Below are 10,880 nucleotides of genomic sequence, written 5' to 3' on the forward strand. Positions count from 1 at the left end.
TCTGACCTGGATCGGCTTTGTCCTTCTTTTCAGAGATGTTACTGATCACCACCAACCCCTATGACTATCTGTACGTGAGTCAAGGGGAGATCACAGTTCCCAGCATTAATGACCAGGAAGAGCTGATGGCCACGGATGTAAGTAACAGAAGGTTTCTTAGKTGAGGTTTTATTTYTCTGACCTTTAACAGCTGGGGTATTTACCTTAATRACTCTTTTGTTAGAGTGCCATTGACATCCTGGGYTTCAGTGCTGATGAGAAAACAGCCATCTACAAGCTGACAGGGGCTGTCATGCACTACGGGAACCTGAAGTTCAAGCAGAAACAACGAGAGGAGCAGGCAGAGCCTGATGGCACCGAAGGTATCAGCATCAATCCATCCCAGAGCACAGAACACACTGAACACTCACTAAGTTAAAGGCAGAATGTCAGGGCCACAGTCATTGACTCAGTTTTGTTGTTTAAATCCTGTCCAAATATCAGGCCCCCAAAACACTTCACTCACCTGCTCCCCTCCACCACAGCCAGGCAGAGGAGACAAAAAAAAACAACCTAATTAACACAAGAATTCATTAATTCAGATAAAGAAACAATTGAGAAAGAGTGCTCCAAGCTCAAAACAGGCTTTAACGTTAAGTTGCAAGGTAAATTTTTTACCAGAACTACTGCATGCAAAAGGAAACTAACAGAGTCAGAGGGAGGATCATGAGCACTAAAAATACACTCTTAAGACATTGTTTCTTTCCCCACCACACACTCTRCCTCCTTCCTGCATGCCACAGGCCCAGGGGCAGGGTCTGGGGCTGGGGGAGGGTCAGTTCTGGTCAGTTCATCACCAGGGTGTGCCATTGCTTAGGAAGAGAGGTCCTTCTCTGGTGTTTCTCACATGAGCAGACAGTATATCAACACTGCTGTTGGCAGATGTCCCTGCCCACAGGATGCAGTTCTTCAAGGCCAGGCTGTCTGACTCTMAGGAGCAAGGCCTTTCTCTCAGGTCTCCCACCAAAACACAGCATCCTCAAGGCATCCACTCATTCCAGGTGTGGGGGGCAGCTCTTCCCCCACAGGCTATGATCAGTCCATCCAAGGCCAGGCTGTTTGTCTTGGCAGCATGGTCTCTCTGTATGGGCCTCCTACTGGACACAGTCACCTCAGGAATGTTTTGTTCTCCTGWATGGTCAGCACCAYRGCTTGCAAAKCACCTCCTCCCYATCSYTGTCCACTGACCTCAGTGTTTCCATTTTCTGCTATCTCCCCACCTTTCCCCCTCCACCCCAGTTCATGGCAGCTGGAGCCCATACTTTGTTTTGACTTCTTCTTAAATCACAGAGGCCTAGCCAGCATCTCCAATTGGCCCAGGCTTGGCCAGCAACCTGTCCATCACCTTCAGACATTGGCTCTACAGCACAAGTGGGGAGACAGGGCTTTGGTGGACATGATGAAGACTTTCCAGAATATTCTCACAGGAGCCATCTTTGTGGCCCTCCCCCCACTATTAAGACACTGGGCTAAGCAAAACTACTACATTTAGCCTTCTCCAGTATCTGAATTGTAGAATAGAGCTGGGCTCTAGCAGAGGACTTCTCTGGAGGAACACAACTCAATGGAACCTRCAGATTATTTTGAACATTGCAAAAAATTAGGTCCAGTGACTCCTAATGCTTCTGTTGTCTGTTGGAGTAGGAGTCAGACAGAAGTTTTGCTGCTAACTTGAAGGAAGCTTCCCAGACACAAAATCAAACCAGGAACAACTCCCAAGTACTAATGAATAGTGATATAGYTATAGTAGAGTAGYCTATATACAATCACAGYATGTACATATATATATRTRTAWAWMTCTCTACARTACTGAATTTTTTTCKTKTTTCAKCTTTCTAATTATAAATGTTCCTTAAAGGCTTAGTTGGAAATAACACATAAAATAAAAGCAGCTCAAATGTAGCATCYGTGTATATGTCTTATATAATGAGGTTTGGCCTTCTCACATTGAAGAACTCTGTAAATAGTACTAGTGACTGCTAACAGTTTCACTGTGAGACGGGAAAGGCAGCAAATTGGAAAGTGATGACAGAGTATATGCAGTACTGTGTTGTTTGTATTTGTTAACCTAGCTGTAGATAAAATGAGAGTTGGGAAGGACTTCATGTCCACAAATCAGTGTGTTTGATATTTATCCTTAGGGACAATATAGTCCTACTAYGAAAGTTGTACAAGATATCCTGTTCATACTTTTGGCGTTATAGCTCACTAATCTACCTCTCCTTCTCCAATGACAGTAGAGTTTCACTGACTACGGTTTTCAGAACTGTATACTTCAATACCAAMCACTTTCCTATTCTGTTTGTTCAGAAATTGTGACTGTTTGATATGCCATTTTCATGAYCCTTGATCCTTCTGTCTGTCTAGTCGCTTGCAGGTTCATTGTAAAGGTATTGGAATAATATTTACCTTTATTAACCAYGTAGATTAAATCAGAAAAAAAATAGCAAGTCAAGAAAAACGACAATACTTTAAAGGACATGGCAATGTATATGTGGCTTCTACAGAAATAATTCTGAATTACTGCAAGATACTTTCACTGGAGAGGTAATACCTGATTCTGGTCTATGCTTGTTTCCTTAGTTGCTGACAAGGCTGCCTACCTGATGGGTCTGAAYTCAGCAGACCTGCTCAAGGCCCTCTGCTACCCCCGTGTCAAGGTGGGGAATGAATATGTGACCAAGGGCCAAACTGTGCAGCAGGTAAGAGACAAGTGATAATAGAAAATAAATCACTTAAATTAAAAATTGTGAACTTCCTCTTTTGCTGCCGATGGTAGCTTTCCTGTAACCTTCTCTTAGGTATACAATTCTGTGGGTGCCCTGGCTAAATCTGTGTTTGAGAAGATGTTCCTGTGGATGGTTGTTCGCATCAACCAGCAGCTGGATACGAAGCAGCCCAGGCAGTACTTCATTGGTGTCCTGGACATTGCTGGCTTCGAGATCTTTGATGTAAGAGAAAAACTCCATAATGGTTTCTTGGAAGAAGCATTAAGAATCTGGAATAATTTTGGGATTGGGGTTTGCTTTATTTCAATTACARGTTATTTTTATTTATTGGATAATCCTGCCTTTCTGCTAGGAAGGGTACCCTTCTGGTTCTCATAGCATGTAGTATCCCATGGGGTTGCAGATATTTGTATATGCCTGTTGTTGCATGCCAAAGTGAAAATTGCATTGAAAACTGTTGAAGAGCTGAGAAATAATAGCAGAGAGAGACYTTGAAGAAGTTAAAATATGCCTTTACAAAGGAAGATTTTGCTAATGCTGACACCAGATTTTCTCTGAATGCTTGGGAATAGACAGGCAGAGTACACGAATTCAAACAAATGAAAAGCTGCATTTGGACTAAGCTCTGCAAATCTTTTCAGACCTCAGAAATACGTTGAGATAGTGCCAGRGTCTAACAGGTTAGATATATTAGAGAATGGAATATGCCAGTCATCTGCCCAGTTCCAGTATTAGAAATTCAAGATTCCAATCATGAAGACCTTAATAGGTTAAGAATAAAGCCTATTGGAAGATGAAAGGTGTTCCTGGAACTGAAATTCAAAAGTAAGTAAGTCTTGCATTCTACAGTTCAACAGCCTGGAGCAGCTGTGCATCAACTTCACCAAYGAGAAACTGCAACAGTTCTTCAACCACCACATGTTCGTGCTGGAGCAGGAGGAGTACAAGAAGGAGGGMATCGAATGGGAGTTCATTGACTTTGGSATGGACCTGGCTGCCTGCATCGAGCTCATTGAGAAGGTTAGTGGCCCCCACATACTMAATATTTTTTCAGATATAAAATGTAAAAAGAATCTTCTATGCTCCAATTAGACCACACTAACCGGACCACAAACTGGGATTTTTTCTGGATTCCAAGCATTTCATATACATTTTCATTTGTCTCTTACCTCACTGCCTGAGAGGTTTTTGCATTATATATATGAGTTATGGGGCAAAAATTTCAATCTTAGTCACTACTCTGAAGTTCACACTCAAAGATATGCATGCTGAAAGTAAATACACTGAACAGCCTCTATTTTAATATTTCTTAAGAAATATTCCATCTCATATTGAAGGAAGAGCATATAGAAAGTTTAAACTCTTCCTTATATCTGAGCGCTACTAYTTTCATTCATTTTGCTTTTTACTTTCGCCTAATATGTACAACATTAATTTCTACATGCTAGACCTTTCTTACATCACAATCCTGAATCTTATGGGGGAGGTTGTTTTTGTATAACTGATGGCATATCCACTAACTATCTCCCTTTCTGGAGAAACATAAGATTACATATACTGAGGAGGGTTTTTTGGTATAATTTTTTATCTTCCAGCCTCTTTCTTACATACATTGCCTGTTTTCTTCCTTCCACACTTTCTTAACATGTTGCTGCTTCTTCCAGCCCATGGGCATCTTCTCCATCCTGGAAGAGGAGTGCATGTTCCCCAAGGCAACTGACACCTCTTTCAAGAACAAACTCTATGACCAGCACCTGGGCAAGTCCARCAACTTCCAGAARCCCAARCCWGSSAAAGGCAAGGCTGAGGCTCACTTCTCCCTGGTGCACTATGCTGGCACAGTGGACTACAATATCTCTGGCTGGCTGGAGAAGAACAAGGACCCTCTGAATGAAACTGTTGTGGGGCTGTATCAGAAGTCATCCCTGAAAACACTGGCCTTACTCTTTGCCTCTGCTGGAGGGGCAGAAGCAGGTGATTTCTTTTAAATCAGTTCTATTATTATTTACAGAAAAATAAATTAAAATCTTGTAATAATACTTTGCAATAATATTTACATTTCTAAAATTGAAAACCCAAAACTTGATCTACTTTTTGGAACACAATCTAATAAAAGCTATTACAACTCCCTAGGGCCCTTAATAGATCTATAGGTTTTAAAACGAGACAGCATTAACCCAGTCTAGCTGAGAAACCCAATTTCTGCAATATGGGCCATTCCCAAATACTTCAGGGAATACAATCAAATATATCAACATGCTGCTAAATTTATGCATACCCTTAGATGTATGGATATGTAAATAATGCACTTGGTGTATTTACTAGCTATTAATTTAGTTCCTTCATAGTTCTTTCTGCGCAAAATGTTATGCTGTATTTCCTGACTGCATTTCTGAATTTCACTTGAAGCCACTAGATTTCCTTCTACTGTCATCTGAAAAATTCAAGTCTCTTATTGTAGTTTTAACTATCGTATGTGCTTGCAAATTGTTATCATATTTTTTTTACCATATTTTTAACATGAACACACAAGGTTTTTCAGATTCTGTGTGCTTTTGTTGTTCACTTCTTTATAAAYATTTTATTACTTTTTAGAGAGTGGYGGCGGTGGCAAGAAGGGTGCCAAGAAGAAGGGTTCTTCTTTCCAGACTGTCTCAGCTCTCTTCCGGGTATGGTAGAAAAATCATTCTAAATTTACCACATTATGAAAAGAAAAACAGAAAATTCAGTTCAGAAAAGCTTTAGATTGATCTAATATTCAGATTGTGTAAGTGACATTTTGTAACCCAAGGCTTTGTTCTTGCTCTTAAGGAAAATTTAAACAAGCTGATGAGCAAYTTGAGAAGCACACATCCCCATTTTGTGCGATGCCTTATTCCTAATGAAACAAAAACGCCTGGTAAGTTGTTAAAGTTCAGAGGTGGGATATATCTGATCTTCTCTGTGCAGTAAAATGAAATACAATGTTGTTTTGTGATTTGTTAGGTGCCATGGAGCATGAACTGGTGCTGCATCAGCTGCGCTGTAACGGYGTGCTGGAAGGGATCAGGATCTGCAGGAAAGGGTTCCCCAGCAGAATCCTCTATGCAGACTTTAAACAGAGGTCAGATTACATGTCATCATCCTCCACCACATCCATAAATGCTGAATAATTTGCATTTCCTAATTGTTTTAAGTACTGTGGGAGTTACGGGAGAGGTTCATTGTACCTACCTTTAGGTCTGCAAAAGTCAGTTGTCCGAGTTAGTGACCCAGTTTCTTTCTATAAGTATTGAGAAAAAGAACATTTTCAAAGGGCTATTATTGATTCCTGTTCTTTATTCATATTCTGGCATGAGATAAAATATTTTTCAACTAACTATCCAGAAATTAAGTTGCCTACCTCAGACTCAGGCATGGGGAGAACAAAGCAAGATGACTTTCACATGTCAGCAGGAGACACACGAAAAAGACTAAAAGACATTCTAGACTAATTTGTTGGAAAGCCAAATACAATGAAAGTATCTTGCTTTTGGTTCTACATCAGCTGGAAAATACGCAGATAGTATGTACTGCCACTATTTAGGATTGAGACTTGCTTCTCCTCACCACATATTTTGTTCTTGCACATTAAGTTTTCATTTAGAAAAAAGGCATTTAGATAGCATAGCATGTGAAAGATGTCAGCAATTGCCCACAGAATYCAGTACCCATTACATGTCACAAATATTTGGATTAAGGGAAATGCACAGTTTTCCCTAAAAACATATTTACTCATGAAAGCATAATTTCCATACAGTGGAAGAGTTCAGAGTAAGTCACTTATCTTCCACTCTTGATCCCCCTTTAGAAAATCTTAACAATTGCATCGGTTGGTACAGGTTTGATTGAGCTTTCAGGAATCTGACTTTCTCCATATTCTATTTCCTGCCACAGATACAAGGTGCTTAATGCCAGTGCCATCCCCGAGGGACAGTTCATCGATAGCAAGAAGGCTTCTGAGAAGCTCCTTGGGTCAATCGATGTGGACCACACCCAGTACAAATTTGGACACACCAAGGTAMAAACACCCCCATTCACTGTYTGCCTCTGCCTTACTCTRCCTGACAGTGATGTGCTACAACATTCCCTCTCTCAAGGTGTTCTTCAAAGCTGGGCTGCTGGGACTCCTGGAGGAGATGAGRGATGAGAAGCTGGCACAGCTCATCACCCGCACCCAGGCCATGTGCAGGGGTTACCTGATGCGGGTGGAGTTCAAGAAAATGATGGAGAGGAGGTAAATATTTACTTGGCTTGCTGGGCCAATCCTTATGAAATACTAATGGCATGAACAAAACTGAAAAGAAGCTGCTTCACAAAAAAATCTAATTTATTTTTCATTAATTTAGTTTGCCAATATGGAAGTATATCCTGAAAATAGAAGAAGCAGTATAAAATCCCAATTTAGGGAAACAAATAACTTTTTTTAACACTTTGTACTATTTTTTGGTGAATTCATGAAATGGCTATATTACATATACATCCAGAAACTCAATATCTAGTCTAAGCTAATTGTTTTAGGTGCCTGCTAAAATAAAAAGAGAGAAATGTATATTTCTATTGCAAGAGAAGCATCCTCTTCCATTTGATAAATTTCATAACAGTGACTAAGTCAACTCATAGAAGTGTTCCTATTCATTGGCCATGAAAGTTGAGYCAAACACCTGGATTCCAAAACTGTCCATATGGGTTGATACTCTACATAACATCAGAAAGTTTTCTGCTAAAATTTGTATATTTTATTAAAAATGTGATCTAAAAATTATTAAGAACTATATAATTAATAATACACATAAATATTTATACATAGAGATATATAGAACTCTMTATATATACATATATTGTACATATATACAAAACCAAAAAGCATTATAAATAAGACTTCATGTTATACATATTCATAGATACTGTTAAATATGTTTTATAGATTTAAAAAAATGTACCAAAATATATATATATTTRTTACCTTTCAGGGAGTCCATCTTCTGCATCCAGTACAATGTTCGTTCATTCATGAATGTCAAACAYTGGCCATGGATGAAGCTGTTCTTCAAGATCAAGCCCTTGCTGAAGAGTGCAGAGTCTGAGAAGGAGATGGCCAACATGAAGGAAGAGTTTGAGAAAACCAAGGAAGAACTTGCAAAGTCTGAGGCAAAGCGGAAGGAACTGGAGGAGAAAATGGTRGCCCTGGTGCAGGAGAAAAATGACCTGCAGCTCCAAGTACAGGCTGTGAGCATTGCTAAAGTTTTTGACTTGCAACATCCTATATAAAATAATCCCAAATGTCTCAGTAAAGACATATTATCCTAAAATAGCAATTATTTTCAAAAKATGCATATATTTTATAAAATAGGAAGAAAAAACACACAGAATAGCTAAGTTGAAATCTGCAAATATTAATACATGTGCAATTAACTATTGCAGATGGTTCCTTGTACTTTCAAATCAGGAGACAAATAATCAATTTCCAATCAGCAAATAGTACAGTTTACAGTATGTAATTTTAAATTCCACACAGTAACTACAGAAGCAATTAGAATCACAGAAGACTCTGAGTTGGAAGGGTCTCAGAAAGATCATCGTGTCCAGCTCTTAAGCGAACAGTTTGTATCAGGATTGAACCTGCAAYCTTGGCGTTATTAGCTCTGACCAACAGAGCTGATCTCTGAGTCACTATCACATCTTTATAGAACTTCAGATATTTTACAATATTAATATATTATCAAGTGACCAATTAAGATTGTCTGGAAATCCTATTAACACATTTTATTTGGAGAATCATAAGTGAATTCAGGTGGAGTAGGAAGGCTGAAAGTGTTGCATTTTTCTCTGGCATTTCTGGTCCCTGCCTCTTCAAGAAAAACGGTGATGAAAGAGAACTGCTTCCCTTTTCCCCTGGAAAAGAGAATGTAGGAACAATAATGTCCTTAAAAGTGTATTTACAAAGAAGAATTTGGATTAATCTGATGGCATTTAGATGTCTACAGCCTAAAAGTACATCTGAGCTAGTCGCCTCAGATTCTATTCGTCTTCAAAAACAAGAAACTCATTCTTTTATCGTGTGATATGCTTAATCCAAAAATAAGAAATTTTTGGTYGAACGAAATGCAACTTGATGTCAAGGCAGATATCTAAATCTGCATGAGACAAAACCCAACCTAGCTACTTTGTTGAGCTTTAAAAATACTGCTTAGATGACATGACTGCTCTTTACTAAACCAAAGAGAAAAAGAAGAAGCAATGTGCAGAAAATAAAGACTGCTTCATAGTAACTTACATCTTAGAATGTCTGTGAGCAAAGTTATTGGAACTGCCCTGGYAAACATCTTTCTTCCTTCCAAACGGTTCTGCTTGACCACCAGAGCTAGAAACATGCCTGTGAAACAGTGATGTTATAACAAAATTTTTCCCATAGCTAGAAGTTTAATTGCTCAGAAAATCTCTAGTGAAGAGTCGAATAGGAATTTCTAAGAAGAATGTTTGAGGGTTTAACATTAAGGTTTTAAAACATKGTTTCCTAAAAAATCTGCCTACATGGGTCTCTGCAGTAGACCTCACTGCCAAAAATCTATTACTATTTCCACTCCACAATATGCAATAAAGTATAATTATAAAAACAAACAATGGACAAAAGTTCTACCTTCAAAATTCATGGTCAAGTTGAATGACCAGTTAGCCTTTAAACATTGTGATGATATTTGCCTTCATTTTAGGAGATGGAGGCAGTCTAAATCAGATAATCTTATATTACTGAGTTTTACCAACAAAGTAAAGCAGCTTTAAGAACAATGTGTTCTTGATTGAAAATCAAAAAGAAAAATGAATTTAATGGAATCTGGTTTATTTCAATGAATTCTGTAGGAAGCTGATGGCTTGGCTGATGCTGAGGAAAGGTGTGACCAGCTCATCAAAACCAAAATCCAGCTGGAAGCTAAAATTAAGGAGCTCACTGAAAGGGCTGAGGATGAAGAGGAAATCAATGCTGAACTGACAGCCAAGAAGAGGAAACTGGAGGATGAATGTTCAGAGCTGAAGAAAGATATTGATGACCTTGAGCTAACACTGGCCAAGGTGGAGAAGGAAAAACACGCCACTGAAAACAAGGTATGAGGCAGAACCTGTCACTCACACTCCAGAAAAGAGCCCTGTGCTATTTTTCRAGCATACATGATATATGCATCTTTTCTGAGTTAAGTAACAGTGGCTTGTTCACCGTGGTYGAAATCGGTAATTTCATCCAAAATTTAGGGTTGGAATATGGATGACTGTCATGACTTCCTGCACCACACAGTGCGGGGTGAACAGAAATTCCCACAGGTGTGGAGACACATTCCGGTCAAGGATTGGCATTCAGCCAAGCACTTCCAGTGACGTGGCCCTGTATTACATGATTGCATGTGCCCTTTCCAACAGGCCTGAGCATAGTACCAAATGCACGGGAAGGTGGGGTCGAGTGCCAGGCAGCAGACTTTGCCACTTGACACCACTGGGTTGTAACCAGYGTGGAGCATCCAGGTGGCAGCCTGTGCAATGGTCTAGGCTTGCCCCCAACAACACTGTTGGAAAAAATGGCATGCATGCAGGTTCCACTGGATTAGGGTCACAGCCCTGTCATACAGTTGCTTGCAGGACATAAATTTCCCTCAAAATGCAGAGGTCATCCAAGCGGGTCCTGGCAAGGCATTCACTGACCCGGTCAGGAAATGGGGAGTCACGGAAGTCAGGCCGTGCTACTTCCCAGAGCAACTGCCTGMCTGGTGTCCAGCTAYACTACCCCATGGACAGAGGGCTCGGCAGCTCATGTCTCATGGGTGGCCATGCCATGAGTCCCATGAGCTTGTTTCACCRGATGGRTGYGGCATCCATCAATACGACCATGTGGGTGGTGAGACCAAATGATAGAGAAAGAGTGCCCTATACCCCTGCACTGGGGCGGAAGGYCGATTTGGTTACCCTTGAGGGMATCCAGYGGGACTGTGTGGAGRTACRACCTCTGCAGCTGAGCCCAGTTAGCAACAATGGTCCCATCTTAAGACAGTTATAGTTACTCACATAGTTATTATAGGAATTTTATATCTACTTCCTTTATTTACA

At 40.0% G+C, this 10,880-nt stretch overlaps 1 pseudogene; it reads left to right on the forward strand.

The window, feature by feature from the left end:
* Window positions 1-10,880, forward strand: part of LOC130586341 (myosin-4-like) — a 21,903-nt pseudogene that overhangs the window by 2,423 nt on the left and 8,600 nt on the right.

This window comes from Malurus melanocephalus, unplaced genomic scaffold (assembly GCF_030028575.1).
Source record: "Malurus melanocephalus ecotype Western Australia unplaced genomic scaffold, MMel_1.1 scaffold_1141, whole genome shotgun sequence".
Taxonomy (NCBI): Eukaryota; Metazoa; Chordata; class Aves; order Passeriformes; family Maluridae; genus Malurus; species Malurus melanocephalus.